The following is a 25,377-nucleotide window of genomic DNA, read 5'->3' as shown; positions in this document are numbered from 1 at the left end:
TTTGGCATCCTATAGATCCAGGCCACCGCTTTACCATTTGCTAGTCGTGGGACTTTGGGAAAATGAACCACTCCAACCCTCAGTTTTGTTATTTACAAAGTGGAGTCATGATGCCTATGTCTGATTACAAGGGGGTGATTATGAGGATTAAATGTGAAAGCACAGAATATGGTTTCCTTCTCGGGCTAGCTCCCCATCATGATGGCAAGATGGCCAGAAGCAGCTCCAGACTTCCATCTGCCTGGTTAAATAACTATGAGAAAGAGAGCTAGCCCGGTTCACAAAACAATCCCTGTGGCCAGAAGGAAGGAACACATGAAATGGCCAGGGTCTCATGCCTACTATTTTTTTTTAAAGATTTTTTTCCCTTAAGCCGCACTGAACTATAATCTACCTGTGATAAAGTTCACCCAGTTTATGTGTATCATTTGATGAGTTTTGATGAATGTATGCTAATGTGGAACTACCACCAGATCAAGGTATAAAACATTTCCATCACCTCAACAAATTCCTCTGTGCCTCTTAGTCCCTCTCTTCCCTGGTCCCAGCCCCTGGCAACCAATCATATACTTCTTGTCACTACAGTTTTATCATTTAATAGAAGTTTATACGAATTGAATCAAAGGGTCTTTTATGTCTCCCTTCTTTTATTTAGCATGCTAAGTGCTTTTCAGATTAATCCATGCTGCTGCCTATATAAGTAATTCTTTCTAGTTCTGAGTAGTAATCGATTGTATAGACACACAGCACAGTTTGCTTTTCCACCACCATCTGATGAATTTGGGTTGTTTCCAGTGTTTGGCTGTTATGAATAAAACTAGTATGAAGATTCATCACAAGTCTTGATATAGATGTATGGGTTTCTTTTTTTTTTAGTGTGTGTGTCGGCGGGGGGCGGGGGCAGGGGTAGAGTTCGGTATATACCCAGGAGTGAGATTTCTGGGTCATGTAGTAAATATGTATTTAATTTAATATAAAACTGTCGGACTGTTTTCCAAAGTAGTTACACCATTTTTCCTTCTGACTAGTGATATATGAGAGTCAGTGACTGCTCATCCTTGCCCATGCTTGATATTGTCAGTTTTTGGAATTTTAGGTATTTTGGGTGTGTAGTGATATGTAACTGTGGTTTTCATTTGCATTTCCCTAATGACTAATGGGGCTAAGCATCCTATAATGTACTTATTGGATGGAGTTTTCTGTTTACATTTTTGATTTTTTAAAAATCGGGTTGTCTATCCTTCTAGTATCACCTTTTAAGTATTTTACATATATTCAGAGTACAAGCTCTTTATCAGATACAGGTTTTGCAAGTGTTTTCTCCTACTCTGTCTTTTTATATTCTTGAAGGTGTTTCTTGAAGAGTAAATATATTTCATTTAATATTAGCTATCATTTAAAAATACTTCATATTTTTTTATACTTTACCAAACAAATCTGTTCCTTCTTCAGGGTCACACAGATTTTCTCCTGTATCTTATTTTAGAAGTTTTAAAATTTTATCTATCTTTACATCTCTAATCTATTTTGAGTTATATGCATATGGTGTGAGAGAAAGATACAGGTTCATTTTATTGCATACAATAATCCAGGGTCCCAACATCATTTGTTGAAATAGAATTATTCTCTACCAAATTACCCTAACCTCTACCTTGAAAATCAGTTAACTGTATACATGTGTATATTTATATCTTGATTCCCTATTATGTTAAAATTGTTCATTTTTTTCTGTGTCAATACCAAGCTCTCACGATTAATTATAGGTTTATATTAAGTTTTGTAATCAGATGGTGTAAGTCCTCCACCCTTATTCTTCTTTATCTTATTGTTTTAGCTATTTTTGGCCCTTTGAATTTACATATAAATTCCAGAATCAGTTTGATAATATCAGCTAAAGTCTGTTGGGATTTAGCCAAAGACTGCAGGGAAGCTACAGATGGATTTGGAGAAATGACATCTTAAAAATACAAACTTCTGATTCGTGAGCATGGTTTATTTCTCCCATTTATTTTAGCGTTCTCAAATTTCTCTCAGCATTTCTCAGAGTATCGGTCTTATAGATATGTCACTGGCTATATCCTTAATATTTCAAATTTTTGATATTATTATAAATGATACATTAAAAATTTTAATTTCTAGTTGTTCATTGCTAAGAAATAGAACTATAATAAATTTTTGAATTTTTATTTTTACATTTATTTATTTTTGAGAGACAGAGCACAAGCGAGGGAGGGGCAGAGAGAGAAGGAGACACGGAATCCAAAGCAGGCTCCAGGCTCTGAGCTGTCAGCACAGAGCCTGACGTGGGGCTCGAACCCACAAACCGTGAGATCATGACCTGAGCTGAAGTTGGATGCTCAACCGACTGAGCCACCCAGGCTCATTGTTTTTCTTCTTGTTTTTTCTTGTTTTTCTTGTTTTTATTGTTTTTCTTCTTGCCACGTCTTTGTCTATTTTGGCTATAGGACAATGATGGCCTCATGAAATGTTTTGTGAAGTGTTTTCTTCTCTATTTTCTGGAGCAATTTGTGTAGAACTGGGATTTTTTTTTTTTTTTTTCTTAAATGTTGGTAGTATTCACCAGTGAAGCCACCTAAGTCCTGAGATTTCTTTGTGGGAAGATTTGCAAGTAGAAAATTATTTTCTATTTCTTTTTGAGTAGGACTTGGCAGTTGGTAATTTTCAAGGTATTTGTTTATTTCACTTAAGTTGCAAATTTATTGGTGCATAGTTGTTTATAACATTCCCAGATTATCTTTTTAATTTCTCTAACTTCTGTTGTGGTATCTCCTTTTCAATTCTAGATATTTAAGTTTTTGCCATACTCTCTGTCTCTGTCTCTGTCTGTCTGTCTCTCTTTTTTTTTTTTTTTTTAAATTTTTTTTTTTTCAACGTTTATTTATTTTTGGGACAGAGAGAGACAGAGCATGAACAGGGGAGGGGCAGAGAGAGAGGGAGACACAGAATCGGAAACAGGCTCCAGGCTCCGAGCCATCAGCCCAGAGCCCGACGCGGGGCTCGAACTCACGGACCGCGAGATCGTGACCTGGCTGAAGTCGGACGCTTAACCGACTGCGCCACCCAGGCGCCCCGACAATCTTTATCTTTAAATTGGTATGTTTGGGTGCTTAGGTGGCTCAGTAGGTTAAGCATCCAACTCTTGATTTCAGCTCAGGTCACGGTCTCATGGTTTGGGAGATAGAGCCCCGGGTCAAGCTCTGCACTGAATTTGATTTGCTAAAATTTTTACTAATAAGAGATATTAGTTAATAGTTTTCTTTCTTGCCATATCTTGGGATTCTCCCTCCCTCTCTCTCTGCCCCTCCACCTCCTCCTATGTGCGTGCGCGACTTCTCTATCTCAAAATAAATAAATAAGCATTAACTTGGTGTGTTTATTTCATTTATATTTATATTTGGTCTGATTCTTCCTCTCCTCTTGGCAGTATATCTTCTATCATATTTTGAGGGCAGCAACGATTACAAGTTTCTGTTAAAACTATTTCTCCTTGCTCTGATTCTAGGCTAAAGAAGCAAATTTATTATTATAAGTTTGCATTCCACTGGCTTTCTGCAGGTGTACTGGCAACAATACGATCCACAACAGTCTGACTAAAAGTTACATTTCTCCTCATAGAGCTATCGATTGATATTCCTGATGACACAGTGTCTTTGTAACCAGCGTTAGCCTCGGGAAGCGAATCCCTTGGGAGTGTGCCGCTCTTCTTCAGAGCTGAGGTTTGTACCTTTGACTGTGATTATCCCCTGGAAGGCCTACCTCCCTTGGAGGTCCTGAATGGGTGTTCTGCCTTCCCAGACAGCTCTATCTTTGCCGTAACTAAAACAGGACCTGGTTCTAAATGAGTGTTTCTTAAACAGTGGTCTACGGAGTATTTACATAAGAATCATCTGGGCTGTGTCTTGTAGTGTAGATTCTGGGCCACAAACTCAGGCTAATTGAATTTATCTCTGGCAGGAAGCCCCAGGAATCTGTAGTTGAACAAGCTTCCCAGGTGATTTTCATGCACATGCCATTTTAAAAGCCATCATTCAATATTATGAGCTCTGATAATGAGAGAAATGCATCCTCTGTATTTATTGTAAGAGTTCTAAATTTTACACACGCGTTGTGTATTAATGCTATAGAAAGCATATACACAGGCAAAAATAAATATTAAAACATTGACATTTAGAATGAATAAAAATGGAAGTTCTGCTACATGTCTATATTTATGTCTATATTCTAATGGTTGTATTGTATTTACTCACTTTGGATTCACCCGTTCTTTTTTCTTAAGTTTATTTTTATTTATTTTGAAAGAGAGATGCAGAGCATCAGAGGGAGGGGCAGAGAGAGAGAGAGAGAGAGAGAGAGAGAGAGAATCCCGAGCAGGCTCTGTGCTGTCAGTGCAAAGCTGGACAGAGGGCTCAAACCCACAAACTGTGAGATCACGACCTGTACTGAAACCAAGAGTTGGATGCTTAACCAACAGAGCCACCCAGGTGACCCTCGATTTTCCTGTTCTAAACCTTAGGGGAGCTGGCTAGGCTGAGGTTTATTTTCAATAATTTTATAAAAGGGAACCAACACAAATGCTTCAAATGAATTATTGGGAGTATTGTCTTTCAACCATGATAATACCCAGGCTACACCCCAGACCAATTAAATATGAATCTGGGATGGGACTCAGGCTTGAGTATTTTTAAAAGTTCCCCGTACCATCTCAATGTGCAAAAAGGTTGAGAATGTTGCTATGGGAACAACGCTTCTTAAACTTGAACGTGCATCAGAATCACCTGGAGAGCTTGTTAAAACACAGATTCTTGGGCTCTATTTGCAGATAGGTCAGGGGTGCTGGTGGTGGTGGTGCTGATTTCGTGTTTCTAACCAGCTCCCAGGTGAAGCTGATGTTACTGGTTTACAGACCACTTAGTCTCAGTAGCACCGCATTACAGTGATGGTGGAGCCTCTCCAAACTTCCTGCCAGCTCTTCGCCTGTTTTGCCTTTTACTGGTTAAAAATTTAGATTCAGCCTATGCCTATATTAATGAATCATTCCTTTGGGAATATAATAACTCCTTAAAACTGGTTTCATCCTTAGCTCTATCTTACGTATTTGAGAAAGACCAATTATCACTCACTGTGTACTGCCATATCCCGATCATAAATGCTGTGACCTAAATGAATTAATATGGTCGTATTATCTTGGCCATGTGATGACCGACATGTCGACAAGTTTATTGAGCTACCTTTTCTCCTTTACTGAAAATGGTAATATCATATAGTCTCGATCCTGATTCCTACGACAGAAGGTCCTTCCTCTTTCCAGAATTAGGTCTTCCTGGAGTTCTTGGGTACCAATTCTCAAATCTCAAAAGTAGAGACAGAGGAAATAGGCGTGAGGACGCTCAGTTCCAGTCTGACTTTGCCATTAAATTCTCTGTGTATGTCTAAAAAAGACATGTTCAACTATCTGGGCCTCATGTTCTTCACCTATAAAATAAGGAGTTGGACAGGTGAATATTTTTAAGTTCTTCTTCAGTTCCAAAGTTGTCTTCTCTGTAATTTTACAAACTACCAGGCCTAGAGCAAAAAGGCTACTGTGTGAGTTTGTGTTGATTCGGTAATTCTGTACATTAAAATCAAAGGTGGTTCAAATGCTTAGCTCTCCGGAGCTTTACTTGTCAGCCTTTAGGGCAGAACGAATACAATTAAAATGGGTATACTTTCATGGTGGCTTTGCTTCATCCTGCTGGGGCTAGGAAACCTCTCCAGAGAATCACCTCAATGATGAAAATCACCAGTTTCAATCTTCCTTTGGCAAAACAAAAGGACTCCGTTATGCTGGCAGAAATTGTATTCTTCTGTATAAAATCCTGCGTGCCAAATAAAGAAACTTGATAACATTATTGCGGGATTAAAAAAGAAAGATCAGTGATTTTTAATAAGGTTACAAATTGGAGCTTCTAATCTGTTAGCCCGATGTGGAGCTGGTAGGTCATTGACAGCAAAGCTCTTGCATGGGAGGGATTTAGCATATGACTACTTTTAAGGGCTAACAACCTCGTAACACAGAAAGCTTGGGAAAATTAAAAGTATTATAGGTGTTTTAAAGAAAAAATGTAGATTATAAAACTAACTTTTGATTACTCAATAATTCCACTTCTGGACATATTTCCCAAGGAAATAATTAGAAATGTGGTAAAAGCTGTGTTCACGAAGATGCTGAGGGTAGGGTTATATAAATATACAATAGAAAAATATTGGAGCAGCCAATATCCACTAATGGAGTAGTTAAATGAATTACTCCATCCACAGGGTTTGAATAATATGAAGACATAAACTTGAAATATAATTATACAAAAACATGGAAAAAATAGTTATAATATGTTAACTGATAAAACCCAAGGACAGATCTATGTACCGTAGTAATCATGATACAGAATCGTGAATAGTGAAAAGGTGGTAACATTATGCAATAGTTACATAAGAATCAAGAGGTTATGGGTGACTTTTCTCTCTACTTTCCCAACTTTCCATAATGTTTCTGGGTTACCTTTACATCACAGTGGTTCGGAGCACAAATGTTGCCGCCATATGCCTGTGTTCAAACCTGGCTCGGCTTCTTACCACCTGGGTGAATTCGTAAAATTATTAACCTGTCCTCTCAGTTTCCTCGTTTCGGAAATGAGGATAATTCTAGCAACTCCCTCATAGGTTGTGAAGATTTAATGAATTTGTATAAAAATCACTTAGATCAGAGGATAGGACATGTGGCAAATATTATGTGTTTGCTCTTTATTATTGTTTAAAATAATTTATCTTATTTCATCTATAATGTCTTTTCTATTGATAGAAATATTGCGCTTTTTTTTTTTTTAAATAAAGAGAATATAAAAGTTTCTTCCTCAAATCACTTGGCCCCTCTGACACATAAACACCAATCCCCCACAATGCAGGAAAAATTACTGGTAAGTTTATGTATTTTATACATAATCCCTCTCCACTCAGACTCTCATTTTCTATCTTATTTCTTGGAAAGTTTCTTACAGTACACTTAGATACACCAATCGATTTACAGGTACTCACATAAATATGAGGATCAGTGATTACCACCGAAGTTGAAATAAGATCTATGACTTCTTTTTGCTTGAGTCTCTGAAATCACCAGAGTTCATAGCACCCAAAGATGCTATGATCCTTGTCAGCAAATAAGGAAAACTTAGGTTTTTAAACAACAGTCTGTTATAAGCAATTTTATTTCAGAAATTGTTGGGAGCTAGAATCTGACTTTACTTTTTCTAAGACTCCTTGGCACGGAATTTGTTTCCATAGTTATGAGGCAATACAGAAGAACCAAAACTCAAACTCATTAAAAATCAGATAAGCAAAAAACTTTTAAGTAAACTTTTAAAATGAGAAAATAGTTGGAATATTTGGAAGTGGATGAGACCTAGATATTGATAAATATTAGTAGTGACATGTAGATATTCCTAAATATTTAGTTAAAATTTTTAACTTTTTTAAATGTTTATTTATTTTTGAGAGAGAGAGAGAGACAGAGTGTGAGCAAGGGAGGAGCAGAGAGAGGGAGAGGAGACACAGGATCCGAAGCAGGATCTCTGAGCTGTTAGCACAGAGCCCAACGTCGGGCTAGAACCCACAAACTGTGAGATCATGACCTGAGCTGAAGTCGAAGGCTTAACCGACTGAGCCACCCAGACACCCCTTAGTTAAATATTTTAAAGTGGAAGAAAGTTCCTAGGTCCACGACTACTTTGTCCCTAATACAGCTCCTCACAGGTGACAATTTTTTTTTCACTTCTCACTGTTATTACTTCCATATACTTAAATAATGTGCTGGTACTTCTAGGTCTTGATTTTTTTCTAATCTGACAAACTGTTTTACCTGGCAAGTTAGTGCATTCGTCTGTGTGATGACTGCTTGTATATTTGAAATGAATTGCACAATCTTATTTTGTGTTCTCTTTCTCCATGCTTTCCCCTCCCTCCATCAGTTTCTGTCTTTTTGGATTTATCAAGATTTTTAAAATTCTCTTATTTGCTTTAGTTAGTTTAGAAGTTATTAAGTATATGTCTGCTGGGAATTTGACTTAACTAACAAAAAATTTTTTTTTTTCAACGTTTATTTATTTTTGGGACAGAGAGAGACAGAGCATGAACGGGGAAGGAGCAGAGAGAGAGGGAGACACAGAATCGGAAACAGGCTCCAGGCTCTGAGCCATCAGCCCAGAGCCTGACGCGGGGCTCGAACTCACGGACCGCGAGATCGTGACCTGGCTGAAGTCGGACGCTTAACCGACTGCGCCACCCAGGCGCCCCTTGACTTAACTAACTTAAATTGATCGATTTTTAAATGTGAAGGAGCGCCTGGGTGGCTCAGTCAGTTAAGCGTCCAACTTCGGCTCAGGTCATGATCTCCCGGTTTGGGTTCGTGTCAGCTGTGCTGACAGCTTAGAGCCTGGAGCCTCCTTCGGATTCTGTGTCTCCCTCGCTGTCTGCCTCCCCCCCCCACCCCATGCTCTGTCTCTCTCTGTCTCTCAAATATAAGTAAACATTAAAAAAAACTTTAAATGTCAAACCGAAATTTTAATTTGCCTATAAACCCAATTTTGTCATGATATAGTATTCTTTTCATACATTGCTGTTTCCGAGTTGCTAATACTCCGGAAAGTTTTCTATCTGTATTGACGAGTAAGATTGGCCTCTACTACTCTTCCCTTTTACTGACATTGTCGGGAATTGCCACCCAGGCAATACTAATTCTTAACATCAGTTGAATCAGTTGAGAAGTCAAACATTTTTTACAGTTCTTTGGAGGAGCTCGTGTACAATTAGCATTGTCCTTCCTTAAATGTTCAATAAAACTCAGCAGCGAAACAATTTGGACCTCGAGTTTTGTGGTAGAAAGTTTTATATTACCGACCTGATTAATTCAACATTAAAATGTTTTAAGAATTTATTTCATACAAATTAAAAAATTTTGTCCCTAGAATCTGTAATGATGTTATGCATTTTTAGGACTGAACTGTGCCTCCCTCTCTTTCTTCATCAGCCTGTTAATGTTAATAGTTTTATCAGTTACTTTTGACTTTGTGACCCTCTGTATTATGTATTTGTTTTCTATTTCGTATGAATATCATCTCTTTCTTTGAACTGATTTTCCTCTAACTTCTTGTGAGGGACTCCTAGCTCCTTTATTTAAGGCTGTGCACTTCACTCTACATAGTGATTTCGCTGCAACCTGTGAATTTTGTCAGGAAGTATTTTCAGATTTTACAAAGAAATTGATCATGAAGCAAGAGGTGGACTGGAGATGCTATGACCTATTTCCTGATCACCCTTCAAGAAGAAATCGTTGATCCCCTCATTTGCTGAGAGTCCTCTGGCAGAAGGCCTAAAGCTTAAGACCCCTTTCCTGTACTGCCTTTCCTGGTGAGCGTGCCTCACTCAGGGTTATGCTTCCTTCTTTGGGCACTCTGCACCTAGTACCTGACTGAGGTAGGTTAGAAATTCCTGACCCTCCATGTTTATAGCCACTCTAACAACAGTAGCCAAGTTATGGGAAGAGCCCAAATGTCCATCAACTGATGAATGGATTAAGAGGTGGTATATATATATATATATATATATATATATATATATACACACACACACACACACATATATACACAATGCTACTTGGTGATGAAAAAGAATGAAATCTTGCCATTTGCAACAGTGTGGATGGAGTTGGAGGGTGCTATGCTAAGCGAAATAAGCCAGTCAGAGAAAGACGGATATCACATGATTTCACTCATATGTGGAATTTGAGAAACTTAACAGATGATTATAGGGGAAGGGAAGGAAAAATAAGATAAAAACAGAGAGGGAGACAAACCATAAGAGACTCTTAAATATACAGACAGCAAACTGAAGGTTGACAGGGAAGAGAGCGTGGGAGGGTGGGGAAAGTGGGTGATGGGCATTAAGGAGGGCACTTTTGCAGATGAGCACTGGGTGTTATATGTAAGAGATGAACCACTGGATTCCACTCCTGAAGCCAAGACTACACTGTATGTTAACTAACTTAAGAATATGTTAAAAGAATAATAAAAATAAATAGATACATTCCTGACACTCCCCAGTTTGGGACAACACTTACAGGTCAGCTTCAAACCCCCCCCTAGAGTCTGCTCAGGTCTCTGTTGAAATTTCCCAGGTATACTTCTTCAGTCCAATATTGTTTTCTTCTCTTTATTCCCACAGGTATTGATCCCAAGAGTTTTCTAAAAATCCCCTGGAGGGGTAATCTCTGTATCATTCTTTCTCTCAGGGAATTAGACCTTTGAGAGAAGACTTTCTGGGAGAAATGATATTCAAGCTGAGAACTAAAGTAGCTGTCTAGAAGATAGGTGTGGTAAGTACCAACAGGCAGCTCACTGGGTGGGGAGGAGAGGCATGTGCATGTGTAGGTGTGCTAAAGTGGAGTGGTGGTGGGGAAGCATGGCCGTATGAGAGAAAGAGCTAGAAAAGCATGCTTACCTAAACCACGGAGGAGTTTAAAGTCTCCCTTGAGAAGTTTTGGGCCTTCCATCCCATTGGAAGTCCTACAGTTGTAGGTCCTGGGCATGGTTCATTGATTAGAAGGGCTAGGTGGGAACTCTTTGCCAGATAGAATTCAAGAATATACGTGGAGCCAAATTTCGTTCAAATAGTAAAGATATTACCATTTCTTGAAGCATGATAGCACTTAGCCAACCACACATGTTTGCAGATAGAAATGATCGCTAAGTGATTCCAGAGTCTTTAACTATCCACTTCCTCATTAGAAGGCCATTTCACTGTTGACTTACCCAGCAGGATTTTGGAAAATGTTTTTACTCTGTTGGGAACATGTAGCCTTCTATTCTTATGGCTTGCAGGCAAATGGCACCCACAGGGAAAATTCTGCACATTGTCAGTTCTCAGATATGCAACCAGCTCGCTGCTGTGCTTTATTAAAGGCATAGATCTGAACTTGTGCTGAATATGTACAAAGGAAATTTGATTTGTTCATCTTTATAACATCAAAGAGTTACTCCAGTTCCAAAGGCAGCCTATTTACTGTCTCATTAAAGGATCAGCACCACAGTAATGTTTTCCAATAGGTGGTGTCACCGACAGCTTGGCGTTCCCTAGGTTTTAAATGCACTGGAGAGGGGCGCCTGGGTGGCTTGGTCGGTTAAGCGTCCGACTTCGGCTCAGGTCATGATCTCACGGTCTGTGAGTTCGAGCCCCGCGTCGGGCTCTGTGCTGACAGCTCAGAGCCTGGAGCCTGTTTCAGGTTCTGTGTCTCCCTCTCTCTGTGGCCCTCCCCCGTTCATGCTCTGTCTCTCTCTGTCTCAAAAATAAATAAACGTTAAAAAAAAAAAATAAATGCACTGGAGAATGCAACATGATCCTATAGAAAATTCAAGCTAATACCTATTTCTTCAATTGTTAATAATTTATCAGCTATGGAAAAAGCACTGATTTTTTATTATTATAAAAACGCAGTAAAAAAATTAAGCTTTTTGGCTAGGAAAAAAACCTCTTTAAGTATTCAGAGAATCCACGTAGAAGTAGGTGGCAGAGGGAGAACGGAAGGGGAGGGGGTGAGGAAAGTAAAAGAATATCTACCTTTACTGGACTGGAGAGAAAAATAATGATGTTTTTATAAAGATTTGAATAAACACTTCAAAGATCTGCCACCAGCAAGAAAGGTCAATAGAGTCCCTTTGATAATGGATCCAGCTGAAAGTAGCAAACCCTGTTGCATAAATACAGGACTTCAAAAGCAGTATTGCAACTCCTGAATGACAGGTTGTTAACCTTACCAGTTCAGTGTATCCAGGAGAAAACAATGTTTGTGTATGGAGTTTCATCAAAACAATTGGTAGGCACAGTGATATTTTGCGGTGTAGCTCGACACAGGGAAGCCATTTCTTGCCCATGTAGTAATCCAGTGAGGACTGGTCATATGTTCCCACATACCTGTAGTGGAGGCTGGGAGGTGTAATCTGTGACTGGGAACCCACTTTGCAATGTCACCTCTGTATACTCTGGTAACTTTGGGGTCAGTTAACTCTCTTCCACATGAGCCATCACTGTCCTCAGAAAATTGCAACAGATCTCTTTTGATTGGTTTTTCTGATAATTCCTGCATTGATATGCAAACATCTAATCTATATGTAATCCTCTGCATTTAGGAAAAAAATGATTATGTTCAGTTCAATTGAATAAAAATCGTTGTATTAAATATTATGGGGGATCTGATGTTGTTGAGGTTCAGTGTTAGATTCTGTGAATAAGATATTATTAGGGTCTTCAGGGAACTCTTAGAGAATATATTCTAATAAAACTCAACTTCAATAAAATGTAGTAAGTGCTAGTTTTTTTTAAGAGTGCTAGATGTTTATTCTTCCTATGGTTGAAATAAGGAATCATTCATTAGAGGATTGTCAGCTCAGATACAATTGTACTGACATTTGAATAAAGTTTTTTGGTGTCATGTGTCAAATGAAACAAACTTGATAAGATTTTAGTATATCACACACACACACACACACACACACACACACAGTGGAATATTACTTGATGATCAAAAAGAATGACACCTTGCCATTTGCAACGATGTGGATGGAACTAGACTGTATTATGCTAAGCAAAATAAGTCAGTCAGAGAAAGACAAATATCATATGATTTCACTCGTATGTGGAATTTAAGAAACGCAACAGACCATAGGGGAAGGGAAGGAAAAATAAGATAAAAACAGAGAGGGAGGCAAACCATAAAAGACTCTTAAATACAGAGAACAAACTGAAGGTTGCTAGAGGGCTTTGGGTGCAGGGATGGGCTAGATGGGCGATGGGCAGTAAGGAGGGCACTTGTTGGGCTGAGAACTGGGTGTTACATGTAAGTGATGAATCACTAAATTCTCCTCCTGAAACCATTATTACTCTATGTGTAAACTAACTTGGATTTAAACAAAATAAACAAAAATTAAAAAAAAAATTAGTATGGTTCTAACATGTAACCATGTAGAGAATTTTATATTGCATTGAAAATGACTTTGAAAAAATTTTTTTAACGTTTATTTATTTTTGAGGCAGAGACAGAGCATGAACGGGGGAGGGTCACAGAGAGAGGGAGACACAGAATCTGAAACAGGCTCCAGGCTCTGAGCTGTCAGCACAGAGCCCGACGCGGGGCTCGAACTCACGGACCGCGAGATCATGACCTGAGCCGAAGTTGGCCGCTTACTGACTGAGCCACCCAGGCGCCCAGAAAATGTCTGATTTTGAAGAAAACTCTTCTCAGTTCTGTCTTTCCAAAGTGGAGGAGCCGCAGACTCGGACAAGCCAATGTGATTTTTATTTTGTAATACACCACATGCAGTCAGTCTTCTGACAACTAATAATTGATATTTGGTCTTACTGAGCTCTAGGTCAAGAAGTTTTCCATAGCACAGAGGAGTTTGACGTGCCACATAACAGCACAACCACAGCATATACAATCAATGCTTTGTCTTTCTTGTATCATTACTTGCTATGTTCTTCAGTGCCTGCCACAGCCCAGAATTACTACCCCTAATTCCACCCTTGTGCTTTTTGATAAAGAATCAGACACATTTTTGGATCTTCAGATGGAATTAGTTATTGTAATGGAAAGAAATTAAACCCCAAAGGCCTGGGTCTGCCATTGGGTGACCTGCAATATGCATTTCACCATTCAGTGCCTTAGTTTCCTCATGTGTGAGAGTCTCACAGTCATGAAGCTACAATTTTCTATGCATTTTGTTTAGTGAGTCTATTACACTAGTATATTTCTGTATAATTATGTTGTCTATGTAGGGAATTCCAACGTAAAAAAAAAAAAAGTCCATTGGATACAGGCTATAGCCTTTTCGTTATTTAGATACAACCTACCTACTTGTTCAGTTTGGAAATCAGTTGTTCACACTACCTTCGTTTATGTCTTTAGCTTCTTCTGCGCTGCATCTTTCTTATCTCCGTAAATACAAATTATCAACTACCTGAAACTAACTCCATAAGCTATGAGCTTAAAAATTGCACAATTCTTCTGTTTGGCAGTACTCGAAGGAGGAAGATAATGTATTGCAAATAAATAGGCTTGGTTTTGGGACTGCTTCCAATTTTGAATCCTTGGCAATGTTGAACTTCCACTGGAAAATAAAATTAGCCAAAGCTCTAGCTCAAAATCTTTTGAAAGATAAATCTCTGGGGATTACTCTAATGTATTCAAGGTGTCCATGCGCCTTGAGTATGGCTAATAATAAGCTCCCTGGAAAATATGATGAAGATGCTGGCAGGTTATCAAAGTTCAACCAAAATCAACTTCATGCACATCTAAGGCTACCATTTCCAAAACAGATCAGTGGATTTTAGGTTTATTGTTTCATTTGGAATGTTAAGTTTGGGAGTGTGGGAGGCATTCTTCATCATCATAGGGAAGAGGACAATAAGCCTCGCCTCCCATATTCAGTGTGTATCTGCTTGCTGTTTTATCTTAGCATCTGAAATTCAAAGTAGCTTCCTCCAAAGCAAAAGGCCACCCAGGAGCTGGAATGAAACGAGCACGAGAAGGAATTTGCGGTGAAATTTGGCCACAGTCCCTGAAAGCCCCCTTCCTGCATTTTTTCAGAGTGTAGGGTAATATTTGAGTGTCCGTAACGTGATAGATGTTCTACCCCCCCCCCCCAGACTCAGTCTTGGGGAATTCTTCTCGGAGTGATTGGACTTCAGAAGTGAATAAAGGTATTACTTGCCTATTCCAAAATTCAGAGACACTGATGAAAATATTTCAGATCATAAGAATTTCCCTAGTAATCCAGCTACATATCAGGTTCATAGAAAAGGGTTTAATTTTCATAACTGAATAAACTCCCTTTCTATTCAGGAATTATGTACCTTCCAGCCGTCATTTTTAACTAAGGAGATGAAATGAAGGTTGAATCAAAGTCATCTGTAACACTTTCTCAACTCTCACCTTCTCTCCTCTCAACAGGCCCCATTGTCTCCCCAAGAGAAATTCTAGCACATTCTTGCCCGTGAGGCAGCATGTTAGAAACTGCCACTGGGATCAATAGTTACTTATAAGAGTGGGTTGTATCTCCCGGATGCTGGAGTGGGAAAAATGTTGAGAAATAGCTCTGCTGTCTTAGAGCAACATTTCTCAACAGTGTCCTTAGCCCTTCGAGGATCTGTGAAGTTAGTAATGGAGACCTGCAGGCGATGTTCATTATTTTTTAAAGCAACCTTATGGAACCTTTATATCCACTGACAATGAAGCTGCTCTAGCTGCTGGCTGAAACCTGGTCTCTTGTCTTCAAGCTAAAATTATATCAAGTCATGGTGATGAGGTAACTATTGCAAGCTATGTGGAAGCTCTGATGAACATTTACATGTTCCTTGATGAATAAGAATGGAAAAAAGTGACCTGCTATTTAATTACGTCTAGTCATTTCACAGACTATTTCAAAACATGGGACATATAGAAGAAAAGTAATTAAAGGGCATGTGGCACTAAAATGTTGGGAAACCACTGACCTCAAATGAAGTAAGATTCAGCACAGGGGAAATATCTGTTGATTTCTCTTTAATCAATAGCTTTCTTATTGATAGTAACATCTAGAAATACATCTCTCCCCCCACTCCCCCTGCACATATACACAGATTTGTACTTTGTTCTATGATCGGTAAGACTGAAGAAAGAAGAACAGATCTACTAATTAAGGATAGAACTCTTAATATATTGACAGCTATAGTCATTTTTTAATTTTAATTATGATCTTTTGAAATAATTCACATTTGATTAATCTCCAGTAAATTTGAGTTCCACACCCTTGCTCTTCCTAGAATGGGTGCTGTGGGTGGTGAGATCGTGGGAGGCTCAACTTCAGAATGCATTTTTACAAAATTACTATCATCAGTAAGTTCTGGGTCTTACATAAGGTGTGAATGATTGACCTTAAAAATATATCTGCAACTACGATGCTTATTAATATAGTTCTTACTGTTTTTTTGTATAATGGGTGATAAATGAAAGTTTGGTCATTTGGGTGTCTTTCTTTCTGTAGAACTAGCAAGAATTTCTACCAGCAAGCTATCATTAAGAAAGTCGTTACTAAAGAAAGAAAATCATGGGAGGAGACCCTGAAAGCTACCAGATTTTAACTTTTGGAGAGCAGCAGAAAGCTATTAGTCTTTTTTCTATTTTCCTTCTAATACCAATTAGATTGAAGGGGGGAAGGACAAGGTGGCAGCACTTTGTTAAATGGCGGTGAGGCATGAGGCCATGAGAAGGGTGACGGGTTCCAGGTGAACAAATATCTGGGTCTGTTGGTTTGATCTTTAAGGTATCAGTAAGAAAACAATAAAGAAAAAAAATGGGAGAAAAAAATGGGAAAAAGAAAAAATGGGAGAAGGCAGACTTGCTGATTTTCCTCCATGGGAGAAAGATGTCTTAATTCTGAAATGAAAGTGCATTCTACAAGAAATCTGCTTTGTAAGGGAATTGCCAACAGGTTCTTGAGATTCCACGTCATCCTTTCAGGTTACTTGAACGGAGAGAAAACATACATGATCGATATCAACCCCACCTCATTCGCATATTTATTTAACAATATTTCAGCGCTCTTGGAGTCATACTGGGTTAGATTATTTATTCAGTTAGTGGTCATAGCGACTCCTCAGTCAGATTTTAAGAAAAGGAGGTTCGACAGAGAAGGAAAAGAAATAAAGGATGCATACCTTTGCACTTTGTGAAATAATACGTGAATTCATCTTTTTGAAACCCCCTTTTCACCCCTGCCCGTTCCCATTGTAAAGCAGAAACAGTAGTTGGAAACTCGAAAGCGGTTTAACATCTGTGCCACTTCACGTGTAGAATATCTGTTCTCGGGGTGCCTGGGTGGCTCAGTCGGTTAAGTGTCTGACTTTGGCTCGGGTCATGATCTCACAGTTCATGGGTTCGGCCTGTGTGGGGCTCTGTGCTGACAGCTCAGAGCCTGGAGCCTGCTTCTGATTCTGTGTCTCCCTCTCTCTCTGTCCGTCCCCCGCTTGCACTCTGTCTCTCTCTGTCTCTCAAGAGTGAGTAAATAAATGTTTAGACAAAAAAAAAATAAAAAAAAAAAGATTATCTGTTCTCAATCAGTGTGCAATCTATCTAGATCACCAGGAGAGAGGAAGCCCATGATGCAGAAACTCAAGAACCGACATAGCATAGAGCCCTTCTTCTGTGGGCCATCTAGTCAAAGGGCTCAGAACAAAGTCAGGAAGAGAGTGTTCCAGGTTTCCATGTGCTCTGAGTGCCTAACAAACAGTCACAGGGAAAAAAAGTCAGGGATCGTTGCCCCTAGGTCAGCAATTTCAAAGTTATCTTCACCCCACTTTGAACTTCTTAGCGACTTTTTTATCCTTTGCCTTCTTCCTCCCCAACAGAGTACTTAGCATAGCACTCTGCATGCACATCAGCCTCTCAACAGTCACGAGCAGGTTGGAAGTATGTTAAATTTGAAGTAGTGGGGTCTGGAGCGGGGTGGGGGCCACGCAAACGCACCACTGCACCTGCCGTGGGAAGCGTAAGTGATGGAGGTCTCGTTGCCCCCTCCTGAACCCCTGCTTCTGGTGCTAGTGCAAGCCCATTTCTTCAAGGGCAGGACTCCTCTCGTCGATGACTTTGGCCTGCAGGCTCTGTAGGCCTGGCTGAAACCATGAGAGCTGTGTTGCAGCGTGAGACTCTTCCTACCAACCCTCCTTCCTTTCTCTCTTCTTCTGCAGGAGCCACGCCTGCGGGCCACTCGGAAGCCTTCCCCTGCCTCCTCCAGCTTGGCCCCCTCTGCCCCTCACAGGGTTAATCTCTTGCTAGTCTAATACCGTCTTGGCATCTGCTCCTCGGAGGGCCTGAGCAAGCATAAGGAGTAGACTTTCTCCCACGGTTTAGAGCTCTAAATCTGAATGTAAATAAGGCATTAGGGAAAACCAAGGCAGATATCCAAATGGAATTCCAAAATGGGCTTGGCCACCCCCTCTCTCCTTTAATTCTTTTACCACTTCCCAGCCCTGGAGCAGGGATCAGCCAACTTTGTTGTAAAGGGCATTATAGTAAATGCTCTATGCTTACAGATGAGAGGGCCTCTGCACAACTACTCAATTCTGCTACTGTAGTGTCAAAGCCACCGGAGGCGATACATAAAGGCACGGACATGCCTATGTTCCTGTGTTTATTTAAAAAAAAAAAAAAAACAAACAGGTGGCAGGGCGTATTTGGCCTGTGGGCCATAGTTTGCCGACCCCTGGTCTTTCAAGTACTCATCAGAGATTTCCTTTGGCTGACCGATTCAGTCATTTATTAAGACCTCTGGACATTGAGAAGATCTTTTAATCTAAAAAGAACAGGAGGCTCTGTGTTCTGCACTGGCATCTGCTTCTTTAGAAATGCCTCACTCTGCAGTCAGCATTCAAGGCTCCCCTCCTCGGGAATCTCGTGAGGGCCCCGTGCTTCCCACTCCCCACTCTTTTTCATTTTGCTTACAAATTGCGAAGCACTCCACTTCCCCTTCTAGCAAATGAAGCTTTATTTTTGTTGTTGTTGTTGCTGGAGATTTAAAAAACTGAAATATAACAAGAGGATGACTACATCGTATAAAAGCTTCTAGCAACTACAATAGGAGTCACCATGGCAACTCACATTTTTTTGGATTAAGGCATTTTGGAGTGAGAGCTGATGAGGAAAAAAAAAGCTGCATGAAGCCAACTGAGGTCCTGGCTTTAGCTAGAAAAATACCCCAAAGCTTTCCCAGAGATGTAGGAGTTGGGGAAACGGAAGCAGAGCTGATAAAACTTAGAGGGGATGAGAACAAACTTAGGTAGGAAGTCAGTCATTCAAACAGCCAAGTAGTGGGGCGCCTGGGTGGCTCAGTAGGTTAAGCCTCCAACTCTTGATTTCAGTTTAGGTCATGGTCTCACAGTTTGTGAGTTCAAGCCCTGCATTGGGCTCTGCACTTAACAGATTCTGTCTCTTGGGACTGGGATTCTCCCTCTCCCTCTATCTGCCCCTCCCTGACTTGCACCATCTCTGTCTCTCTGAAAATAAATAAACTTAAAAAAAAAAAAAAAAAAAAAACAAACAGCCAAGTACTCTGCAGCTATAGGTGAGATGGGAAGATTTCGCCCGAGTATGCTTAATTGGTGGTGAACATGGATATGTTGTGAATAACGTTTACATACTGTTGTTTCATTTCTATCCCTGCTTGGATGGTCTACTTAGATTGGACCATCCTCAAAGGAAGGATTTAGAAAAGGGCACCGGGCCTGTGTGGATTGCCTTTGGCACTTGTTCCAAACTCCAAGACGGCATGTAAGAAAATGACCTCCGTTCTTGGATGTGGGGTGGTGGCAACATAAACCTTGGCTCTATCTTCTGAGAGAGATCTGTGACTCAGAATGCATTTCCAAGCCATCCCTCTGTTTCTTGGCATCTCACCACGATCTTTTGCCCTTCCCTCTTTCTTTGTTCTTGTCGAGGACTAAGGCAGAGTCAAGCCTGCAAAATAAGCCATGGGTGATAAACCTTCCTTTACACAGAGCCTCTTAAAATGATTACAGTGTGCAATACTTTGTAAAAGAAGTTTCATTTGTTTATTTTAAGTAATCTCTACACCCAATGTGGGGCTTGAACTCACGACCCTGAGATCAAGAGTGGCATGCTCCACCAACCGAGCCAGCCAGGCGCCCCAACAGTGGATGATACTTTTAAACAAGTGTCCGGAGTTGCCAGGGTTAGTCATCAAGTTAGTGGTAACATAGTATGTAATAAATATAAATCATTAGCAATTACAATAATAGTTATAAAGTGATGGACTGAGTATGACCTCAATGACTACTACAGTAATAATGAATGTGTATCATCTCATTCAATTCTCACAGCATCCCTCTAGTTGCCGTTTTACAGATTAGAAAATTTATTCTCAGAGTTTAATTCTGATGAAATGATTTAACTAAGGGCATAAGGCTGATAATTCATGGAATGGACATTGTTGGCTAGTCCGGCTTCCAATGACTAAGACAAGTGGTTAGGCTCAGAATTCTGGAGCCAGATGATCTAGGTTTGAGTCTCAATTCTGTGCCTTGCCTGATAAATGACTCAGCTTCTGTGTGTCTGCCCCACGTGGTTGCGGGGAGGATTAAATGAGAACTGTTGGGATAATGTGTAGAACCATGTCTGGCATATATACTACATCAGTGTTTGTAAAATAGATAAATATACCCTATTGCTTTCAGGAGGTTGAATACATTAGTTGACTTTAGGAAGAGCGCCCGGTCTTTCTGAGCTTCATTTTCTGTGTAACTGCAAAATGGGAATAATAATAATACTTATGTCATTGCTGCTTACAAAGCTAATTGGACTTAATTTAAAGACCTTACTATAATACCTGGGACTTATGAAAGGCTCTATTCTGGTAGCTCTTTTTTTTTAACTTTTTTTTTTTAATGTTTATTTATTTTTGGGAAAGAGAGAGAGACAGAGCATGAACGGGGCAGGGGCAGAGAGAGAGGGAGACACAGAATCCGAAGCAGGCTCCAGGCTCTGGGCTGTCAGCACAGAGCCCAACGTGGGGCTCGAACTAAACTGTGAGATCCCAAGTCTTACGCTTAACCAACTGAGCTACCCAGGCACCCCCTGGTAGTTTTGTTTGTTTGTTTATTTATTTTTAAATTTACATACAAATTAGTTAGCATATAGTGCAACAATGATTTCAGGAGTAGATTCCTTAATGCCCTTTACCCATTTAGCTCATCCCCCCTCCCACAGTCCCTCCAGTAACCCTCTGTTTGTTCTCTAAATTTAAGAGTCTCTTATTTTTGCCCCCCTCCCTGTTTTTATATTATTTTTGCTTCCCTTCCCTTATGTTCATCCATTCTGTGTCTTAAAGTCCTCATATGAGTGAAGTCATATGATATTTGTCTTTCTCTGACTAATTTCGCTTAGCATAATACCCTCCAGTTCTATCCACATGCTTGCAAATGGCACCACCTGGTAGTTTTTGAAGTAGTCTGGGTTCCCTAGAAAACAGATCAAATAAGATATACGTGTGTGTATATACATATATGTATATTACATATATATATTTACTATAAGGAGTTGCATTATGCAACTATAGAGACTGAGAAGTAAGTCCAACATATGCAGTCAGCTGGCAAACCAAGAGAGCTGAGAGTGTGAATTAGAATCTGAGTCTGAGTCCAAAGGCAGAAGGTTTACATCCCCACTCAAAGACATTTAAACAGAAAATATCACTGGGGCACCTGGGTGGCTTAGTTGGTTAAGCATCTGAGTCTTGATTTCGGCTCAGGTCATGATCTTACAGTTGGTGGGATCGAGCTCCATGTGCGGCTCTGTGCTGACAGCTCAGTACCTGGTTGGGATTCTCTCTCTCTCTCATTCTGCTCCTCCCCTACTTGCACATTCTTTCTGTCTGTCTGTCTGTCTGTCTCTCTCTCTCAAAAAAAAAAAAAAGAATAAATAAACTTAAAAAAAAGAAAACATTCCTTCTTTTATTCTATTCAGCCTTTTATTCAGCCTTTTATTCTATTCAGGCTTTAATAAGCACCACCCATTTTGGGGAGGGTGATCTGCTTTACTCGGTCTGTCCATTCAAATGTGAATTTCATCCAGAAATACACTCAACAGACACACACAGAAGTAATATTTGTAATGGGTTGAATGTTCATGTCCCTCCAAAATTCATTAGTTAAATTTGTAACACCCAACATGATGGTTTGGGAAGTGGGGGCCTTTGGGAGGTGATTAGATCATGAGAGTGGAGTCCTTAATGATGGAATTAGTCCCCTTAGAAAAGAGACCCCAGAGAGAGAGATCCCTTGCCCTTTCCACCATGTGAGTTTACAGCAACAAGATGGCCATATATAGGAAGCAGATCTTTTTTAAAATTTTTTTATTATTTTATTATTTTTTAAATATGAAATTTATTGTCAAATTGGTTTCCATACAACACCCAATGCTCATTCCAACAGGTGCCCTCCTCAATGCCCATCACCCACTTTCCCCTCCCTCCCACCCCCGTCAACCTTCAGTTTATTCTCAGTTTTTAAGAGTCTCTTGTGGTTTGCCTCCTTCCCTCTCTGTAACTTTTTTCCCCCATTCCCCTCCCCCCTGGTCTTCTGTTAAATTTCTCAGGATCCACATAAGAGTGAAAACATATGGTATCTGTCTTTCTCTGTATGGCTTATTTCCCTTAGCATCACACTCTCCAGTTCCATCCACATTGCTACAAAAGGCCAGATTTCATTCTTTCTCATTGCCAAGTAGTATTCCATTGTATATATAAACCACAACTTATGAAGCAGATCTTTAACAGACGTTGAATCTGCTGGTGCCTTGATCTTGGACTTCCAGCCTCCAGAGCTGTAAGAAATAAATTTCTGTTGTTTATGAGCCCCTCAGTTTATGGTGTTTTTGTTATAGCAGTCCAAATGGAAATGGCAATATTTAACCAAATATGTAGGTGCTCCATGGCTCAGTCAAGTTGTTATATAAAATTAAGCATCCATGTTATTATGGTTGTTTTTACCACTGTTGTATTATCTTCTTATGTGGAGGCAAAATCTATGTAAGGACATCAGTTAGACCAACATTGAGCTATAGTCAGTGTAAATGGTTAATATGGAAGATTGTGTAATATTTAAAATTTCTTAGAACACACATAGTATTGAAAGATTAATAAAAGGCAATTTCAACTATATTTTAAGGGCAATACTTTTCATAGAGATGTACCTTGTTCAGACATTAGACAACGTAAGAATAATAGGTTGACTGAAAAGACAGTAGCCTCAAAATAGACCAATGTGTAAACATATCAAGACCTTCCTTCAGTGTTGGAATTTTAATGCATCAACTGGACAGCAGGCTTTGTAAGTTGCTAAATTAAGACAGAGTTACTGCAACACAAAACACCTTTGTGTGTGAGGGGGACTTGAGAAACGACACAGGTGGTTTGCTAAAAGAGACCCAGCAGAAATTCCCACAACCTCCGAGCAAAGGCGAGCAAGGCTGCTAGTGCTGCACTCAGCTCCCCTTAAGTCACCACGTGAGTATCAACCTGCAACCTTTGCAACCTGGGAAGACAAGGAACTTGTGACATGATCCCCCCGCCCATCTCTCCAGCTTTCTCTCTGTCTCCTCCCCTTTTGTCTCCTTCACTTATGCTGGATCTTTATTAGGTCTACCAGTTAGCCCTGCTCACCCTTACTTTCGGGCCTGTGCACAAACCACTCCTTTCAGTGGGGGTCATTCTTTCCTCACTCCTGGTTAACTGCCTCTCATCCTTCTGTCTTTTTTAAATGTTTAATTTTTTTTAATGTTTATTTTTGAGAGAGAGAGAGAGACAGAGACAGGGTGTGAGTGGGGGAAGGACACAGAGAGAGGGAGACACAGAATCTGAAGCAGGCTCCAGGCTCTGAGCTGTCAGTACAGAGCCCAATGTGGGGCTTGAACCCACAAACCATGAGATCATGACCTGAGCCGAAGTCGGATGCTTAACCAACTGAGCCAGCCAGGTGCCCCATCTCATCCTTCTGTCTTAGCTGAAGTATCATTTCTTCAAAGAGGGTTTCCATGACTTCCCAGATGACATTAGACCCTTCTGAGACATGCCCCAAGAGCATATATATTCCCCTCTGATAGCACCATCTCTCATTTAATTATTTTTCTTACTATGTTTTTAGTAACTATAGGTACTAAGATCATGTAAACTCAAACGGGCAGGACCCATTTTTACTCTATCTTCTCAATTCTTACCATAGCTCCTGACACATAGAAAAACATTAAATAGCATCTAATTGAATTTAAGATGCATTCATTGTAAGACACATCACTATTTCATATACCCCTAGAGAGAACAAAAAGTCCAATGAACTATGACATGATACATTTTTTTTTATCATTGAGCCCTCTTATTCTATATTTACTAGAGGATATTATTTAGTCTAATTTAGATATAGGTTTTTATCACATATTACATTTATACACATATGAAAAGAAAAAAGTGAAATAGATTCCTTTATATTCAGAATCTGAGTCTTCTGATTTATTTATTTAAACAGTTAAAAATTATTTTATTTTATTTTATTTGAGAGAGCACGAGAGAGCACAAGTGAGGGACAGGGGCAGAGAGAGAGAGAGAGAGAGAGAGAGAGAGAGAGAGAACCCCAAGCAGGCTTTACTCTCAGCATAGAGTGCAACTCAGGGCTTGATCCCATGGCCCCAGTATCATGACCTGAGCGGAAATCAAGAGTTGGATGCTCAACTGATTGAGCCACCCAGGTGCCCCTGACCTATTTTATTGTATTTTTTATTGTGGAAAAGTATAGAGTAGCCTGTGTGGCTCGGTCAGTTAAGCATCTGACTCTTGATATCAGCTCAGGTCATGATCTCACGGTTCAAGAGATCGAGCTCTGCTTTGGGCTTTGTGCTGATAGTGTAGAGCCTGCTTGGGATTCTCTTTCTCCCTCTGTCCCTCTATCCCTCTCTCTCTCTCTCAAGAAATAAATAAACAAATAAATAAATGTGAACCCCTTCCCTGCTCATGCGCATGATCTCTCTCTCTCTCTCAAAATAAATAAATATTAAAAAAGGAGAACAGAATACATGACATAAAATTTAGTGTTTTAACTATTAAGTGGACAGTTCAGTGGCATTAAGTACACTCATAGCACTGTAAGATTTATTTTTTAACACTTAGTTTAAGTATTCTTTTTTATTCCTCCCACAAAATATTATCCTCTTTGCCATCAAGAACATTGGTGACAGCATATCTTAAAAAGGTGACTCACTATTGTCTCTGCGAATTTCTTACAAATTTCACAACATCCTTCAAGTATTTATGTACACATGCCCACCATGGCTGCAGCTTGGCCAAAGTGATTTTAGGATGTGTCCCGCTTCCAGAGATGTTCAAAGTGAAGAAAAGTAAAACAACAAACATGACACTTGCCAAATAAATACTGCAAACTATAGAAATGCACGTAAGATGGTCTAAACATGTATATATGTAGGTAGATAGGTAAATAACAATAACAGTTTGTGCTCTGTATGTGTGTGAAAACTGAGAAGTCCACATCTGATTGCTTACAGACAGGCCTCCCTGAGGGCTTTAGAGGTCAAGGTAGTAGAGTTGCATGATGCACACTCTTTTTTTTCCTTTTTCTGCTTCCTGCCTCCCTAGGGTGGGGTGAGAAGAAGGATGGGGCTTTCATTTTTGTAGAGGAAACTTGGCCATCTCTTTCTCGTGAGCTTTCACAGTTTTTTCCTCA

At 39.8% G+C, this 25,377-nt stretch overlaps 1 long non-coding RNA gene across 3 annotated transcripts in view; it reads left to right on the top strand.

The window, feature by feature from the left end:
• Nucleotides 1-25,377, top strand: part of LOC147581855 (uncharacterized) — a 75,386-nt gene that overhangs the window by 31,798 nt on the left and 18,211 nt on the right. For all 3 annotated transcript variants that reach the window (XR_015250333.1, XR_015250335.1, XR_015250334.1), the window contains one exon: nucleotides 10,270-10,420. This is a non-coding gene — a long non-coding RNA (uncharacterized LOC147581855). The remainder of the gene's footprint in view (nucleotides 1-10,269; nucleotides 10,421-25,377) is intronic.

This window comes from Puma concolor, chromosome B1 (genome assembly GCF_028749965.1).
Source record: "Puma concolor isolate L17-30 chromosome B1, mPumCon1.1.hap2, whole genome shotgun sequence".
Lineage (NCBI taxonomy): Eukaryota > Metazoa > Chordata > Mammalia > Carnivora > Felidae > Puma > Puma concolor.
This window is presented reverse-complemented; position numbering and strand designations above follow the sequence as displayed.